Source organism: Triticum urartu, unplaced genomic scaffold, assembly GCF_003073215.2.
Source record: "Triticum urartu cultivar G1812 unplaced genomic scaffold, Tu2.1 TuUngrouped_contig_8731, whole genome shotgun sequence".
NCBI classification, from domain to species: domain Eukaryota; kingdom Viridiplantae; phylum Streptophyta; class Magnoliopsida; order Poales; family Poaceae; genus Triticum; species Triticum urartu.
The window spans coordinates 3592-9894 of NW_024119710.1; the positions used below are offsets into that span (position 1 = coordinate 3592).

Consider the following 6303-nt stretch of genomic DNA (forward strand, 5'->3'; position numbering starts at 1 on the left):
TTACGAATCATCACTTCCTTACCAAAAACCAACCAAATCCTAGAATTAAACATGGAATCATCATCATAAACCAGCACGAGTTTGATAAATAACCCTATAAAGACCACAGCATTACCGCCAGAATCAGCAATGAAGTATGCTTGCTCCATACCTGGAGATCTTGACCAGCAGTGACTTAATGCAGCAGCTTGCGGTCAGTCATTTACCTTCCTAGGCAACCTGTCGTCTAGGAATTATGCAAAATCGTTACGTGTCTACATCGTACATTTCATGAATCTTTCAGCATGTTGTAGTTCAAAGTAAAATGGGAGGGCATCTCAATTCACATGAAAGAAAACAAAATGCCTGCACAAGCACAGAGTAAACTAGCAAAACCATTAGGACTATCACAGGACAACAATTTTATCTTGAAGGGGCGAATAGAATTTGTGAAATTAAATTATTTTTTCCAACAAAGTCGTAGATGCATGCTTCTACAGTTGTTGATGAAGTTGAGACTGGAATCGGAAATGGAAAGAATTAATCAGAAAGTGCTACTGAATGTTGGAACCCAAGCTGTCAAACTCATCTCATAGGGGATATTATTCTCGGTCATGTATTGGACCCTACGATCCGAGAACCACCTCACAATCTCCATGGACTGCAGGTCGAGCCAGAAGAAACCGTCGCATGCGTTGATGAGCACAGTGCCGCTCCTCTCGGTGAACCACACTAGGTTGAATTGGACTGGCTTCGTCGGTGGAATGCAGCTCCCGCCTACCTTGTCAAGGAAACGCAAAATTGTCTCCGTCATGTTGATCACCACATATGGTCGTTGCTGCCACAAGGCTGTATGCTTTGACTGTGCCCAAGCTGACATATTGTCGCCGTTGGCGACGAGCAAGAGCACATTCCCGTCCATCGATGATGTTGCCAGAAGTTTTGGGTGCCGCCCATGGTGTGGGAAGCTCTTTGGGAGCTACGTAACCATCACCTTTACCGCTCTGACATTGAGCTTCAGGACATAGGTACCGGTGTCGGTCAGGCAAAACCAGTGCACAGCGCCCCCGACAACCAGAGGCTTGTTGAGGCGTCCCTGCAAGCGGCTGCCTTGCAGGCTAGGGACCTGAATCTCAGTGTAGCATCCCCACACTCCGTGCTCCGACGAGTAGGTGCGGAGCTTCAGGTGAGGGCGGTACTGTGACGTATCTAGGTATGCCATGACTACATGGAAATGCCGACCAACGGGAGTCACACCCTCATCATGGTCGCCGACGATCAAGACATAATTTATCCGAGACACCCAACGAAACGTCGGTTCAGACGGCAGGGTCAGGCTCCTGCCGGTCGCCGGGTCGCACACGCGGAGCTCTTTGGCCACGCCCACACGGGCGAGGACGAGGCCATCGCGGGACGATAGGGGAATGCCACCGCCAGTGGCCATGCGCAGCTTGGTGGCATCCGGCACGGTGGTGTCCACCAGAAATAACTCCTCCTTTGGCATTGACCAGTCACGCTGCCGGTAGATCAGGTGGCCGCGCAGGAGGGGGAGCACGAAGCGGTCGCCGTGCCGGAGGTGGAGGGGGCCATGGAGGCTGATGTATTCCTTGACGCGGCAGCGCATGTCCACGCACGTGGCGGCGCAGCGCACGAAGGTGGCCGGGTCGGTGCGCGCCGCAATGTCCACCAGCACGTCCAACGGCAGCGACGCTGCCTTCTGCCTCCGCCCTCTTGCAGCTTGCGTCCGCGACCTGGCGTCGCCGCCGCCGCCTACCATGGTCGATGCCTCCATGGGTGGCTCTACGAGGGAGCCCAGTACCGGGCGAGATCCGATCGCGTCCCGATCGATGCGGTATAATTAGCCCAGATCATAGACGTGTATCATAGGAATAGTATCTGTTTTGGTGGTTCGCACGTAGAGGTTTCCATAAACTGTGATCTGTTTTGGTGATCCACATTTCCCGGTTCTAACTTCTAACAGCCCGTAATATAACGGAAAGTCCACGATCCCCCTAATTCTGCAGTTTCGTTGTCAACAGTTTCCTCCGAAATCGTTCCAAATACCTGCCCTTCGTGCGGGCATACACTTAAGAATGTTACGACATAAGAGAGAAGCTGAAGAATTGATTGGTGGTTAGATTGCAGAACAGATCTTTATACTAGTAAGCTTGCATGTGCAATGCACGTCTCAAACATTGTTCAATCAAAATTCAAACCAATATACATACAAATGGTTCAAAATATATATGTATTAAATGCATTTAATAATAAATGTTTGAAAAATATAAATTAAATGCATAAAAATGTTTCAAAATATATAAATTAAATGGATACACAGTGTTGTGATGTTGCCCAAGTTGTATTTTGAAAAGTGGGAGTATTGTGGTCATACAAACAATATATACATTATTTCATTCGTTCACTATTTTCATAGGATGTAAAAAGAACAGATTAAATCTAGTTATAATTGAAAAGCATCATTGAATTGTGTCGGTCCATGGACATGCAATCCTAAAATTGTTCTTAATATCATGATGTAAACAGGTGATAACTAAAGATGGAAAAAAGTAATCAATGGATACAGTCAATATCATGGTATGATCAATCGACAACTCAAGGCTGAGAAAAATTAAATCAAGAAATAGTTAAATCAACGGATGATTCACAGATGAGGTTGCTAACCAAAGGCTTGCGTAAAGATGCTAATGGTGTTGATAAGGTATTATGGAATTTCTAAGACTTGATTATGTACTGCAGATACTCACCCTAATGACTACTAAAATGGAATAAATCACACACAAATATCAATGCCATTTAACCAACATTCAAAAGTGAAATCTTAACATCAAAATGTTTTCCGTAAAGCAGAGAGTGTATATTACAACTGTTATTGTCAATAAAAATAAATGCTGACAAAAAATATCATAAATCCAGGACATCCATCTGATTGCCTAGCTCAAGGGTTATATGCACCCAAGACGCTACAACAACATCATCATCGGTCATGTACACAAATATATGCTTAAATTTCTTCCATCAGTGCCACCCATTAGTAGTGCCGTTAGCTTAAATTTCTTCCTCAACGGGCAATCAAGATTATGCTCCGCGGAATTTTGCATGGAATTCCTTATTATTTAAGAAGTGAATATCACAGCTCATAAAATAATCCAATGAACACAAGCAAAAAAATGAAAGAAAAAATGCATAGTATATATAAGCTATAAAAGACAATCATCTTGGTCAGTCAACATAATTGACATGACAGACATTGGATGCTTTTAAGAAAATAGGTACATGCATAATAGGAGTCTTCTATCAACATCCCTTCTTAAAACGTATACATGTATCAGAAATACATGCTTCCACCCATCCACATCAAGAACAGAAGGACAATATATAAACAAAAGCACTGACAAAGGGGGTGTAGGTTAGCATAGATATTGAAGGCAGTAGGTGCAGGGGCATGCAGAATATGCAGTGGAGAAACCTGGACAAGTGGAGATGCTCAGATTTCTCGTCCGCTTAACACACTACAGCCTAGAGTCTAAACATCGTGCAGGGGCGGTGGTCAATGCCGGAGAACGTCTCGTTAATGGAGTCATCTCGATGGTCGTGAATGCGAAGGAAGGGATCAAGAACGATCAGACAGTATAACTTCCTTTAGTCTGAACGGCAGATCATGATCGTTGAATCAGAACAAGATCAACACATCCTTGTATGTGCTAGGCTCCACCAACATGATGAAGATGAATATCTTGGTGAGGTCACAAATTCTGAGTATGGTTCTTTAGATATATCACTTCCTGGCATCCAGCATCAGATCTTGTTATCCTTCTTCTCTTGTTAGGTCCAGAGCAAGGTGGTGGCTGGTGGGGTGTATGATGAGCTTGTGAAACTTGACGACACCCTAACACAATCTCCAGAATCATCACCATCACTCTTTACACTCTCAGTGTCCAGTCCACGGTAGATGGGCTGTTTTGGAATGAATATGTATTCACATGTCTAGGAGTATCATAATAAAATAAATAATATCAGTTCTCGGGGTTTTTCGTACGCTAGAGAGATATGTCGTTTCCGAAACACGATTGAATGAACACAAGCGTCAACCATAAGTATAAAATGCAAGTACTTACAGGATGATCTTGATTACTGTACTTCCAAGCTCCTTCACAAGAGGAAGTATGTTGCGTGCCATTTAAGGTAGGATAGGCGTCAGAGAAGAACTTCTATGTGATTGTAAATGCTGCAGCATGTAGTCGCAATTAACACATAGCACTCATGGAGGCATAATGTGAGGTACACTACATAATTTTCAAATTTCCTTGGCTAGACACACCAAACAAGCCGGTTTGAAGAAGTTTGAACTCTTAACAAAAAAACACAGATGTTCTCATCATTCAGATTTTTGACTAATTGTCTGTCTGATTTGCAAATACTACCTCCGCATACAAGCCAAAAGAAAAATTACCTTAGCTGATGCCTATTGCACATTGAAAAGAAGGCAACAAAACAGTAGAAAATTCTCCGGGCTGCATGGAAAATCTAAAACAAGAGCCGATGTAAGTTGCATAATATACTAATTGAAAAAAATAGTAGGCATGCAAACAAATTTATGTTACATGGTACAGAAGATCTTTCCAGTGTAATCCCCAAATGGTAGTTTCAGATATAAGTGCAGGTGCACTGGATGCAGAACCAACATGATATAACAAACTTAATGCTGACCAGGTTTGTCTAAAACATCAACAATATCATCAAAGAAGTGTGCTACAAAACTTGCTAGTGCAGTGACAAGTCGGAAAGGTGCGGCTAGTATCTCTCCGACGAACCAAATTACAGGGTACAAGACTGAATTGGCTGCAGTAAATAAAATGCAAATAAAAATATTAGTAAGTCATCAGAATAATAAAAAAGCAAAGGGAAAAAGAAACAAATCATTTGGGAGACTACAGTAACCATACCAATATTAAATATCGTACTGAAGATGAACCAAAATGGCCAAATGATAACCACACTGCATGATGTCTCCATCGCTACCATTGCAGCTGAACTGAGATATTCAACTGTTTCTGCACACACGTTCTATAGTAGCATGGTACATTCAAGAACCTCTAACAGTGGCCCCATAATTGGCTTTGTCAATACACTAAGAACAGACTTAGTAGCATTGAATTCTGCCTTGTAAGCTGAAGTAAAATGTACAAGAAATTGTATACCAACACCTGAGTCCAATAGCATTGAACGCTGCCTTGTATGCTGAAGCTTATTGTTTGTGAGTGACTGAAAGTATTACCATCAGAACGGAGTGTATCCAAGGCATGTGTATCTATTACACCTCAAATATAAAATTAGCTTCCATGCAAAAGAAAATTTTAGCTTAAACAAATTGTACTCTACAATACCTAATATTGTACTATTTTGAAGATCTTTGGAGCAGGTTTTTCATTCCTTGGTTGTGTGTCTAAGTGTACAAATTAATTAGATCATACCACTCAACTATAATCAAATAAATTAGTGTAATCTGTGTGGTGGGAGAGAAGTACCACTCACCAAAGCATAGGAACGGACTGGGTAATGATGTCCTTGACAACTACAAATCACAATGTCAAAGCACATCTGGGATCGCCGCATCTGCCTGATCACTAATTGAAATGTGCTCTTCGCTGCAGCATACAGTGGCCACCAGGACGCGGAGGGCTATCTTCCCTATCTATATATTGTCATAACATTCAGATATCAAAATCCTTGAATGGCATAGACATGACCTCCAAGAGAACTATTGGAAAAGTCTTACTATACTCCTTATTTATGCATGTAAGCCAACACAAACATTCACACCACGTCCAGTGATCCCTCCATCAGCTCAAAAGGCCATTCCCTATTTTTGACCTCTATTGGAAGCCCACCTCAGCCCGTCGATGCGTCGGCTGAGACTAAGCTGCTCGTCAGTGCTTCTAGATGGCGGCTCCATCTTTTTGGTGAATAGAAATCTCCGTATCCATCTTTTGGTGAATAGAAATCTCCGTCTCCGCTTCCTCCAAAAAGCTTACCGTCTACCACCTATGCTTCTGCGATGATGGTCATTGTGCTGCATCAAGGAAAATAAAATAGTTGGATAAACTTTTAGGTACCAGCAGAAGCAGATTGAACTGGAAATCTTAAACATGCCATATGAAAAACAAAGTAAATATTCAACTTCTACAAAAGACACGACTAATCTAGTAAAGTAATTTGGAATGTTGGCTTAACTAACTCTTTACCACTAATCTACAAAAGATACGAAGTAATCTAGTAAAGTATGAAAAAAGGAGAATGAATGTA

At 42.2% G+C, this 6303-nt stretch overlaps 1 long non-coding RNA gene and 1 pseudogene across 1 annotated transcript; both read right to left on the reverse strand.

Moving 5' to 3' along the window:
• Positions 1-278: 278 nt before the first annotated feature.
• LOC125531990 lies at positions 279-1756 on the reverse strand (annotated as a pseudogene).
• Positions 1757-3209: 1453 nt separating this feature from the next.
• On the reverse strand, positions 3210-5363 carry LOC125531991. The gene is made up of 4 exons (XR_007293664.1): positions 4944-5363; positions 4451-4839; positions 4116-4225; positions 3210-3984 (listed from the first exon to the last, which is right to left on the reverse strand). It is a non-coding gene; the product is annotated as an uncharacterized LOC125531991 (long non-coding RNA).
• Between the last annotated feature and the right edge of the window lie 940 nt (positions 5364-6303).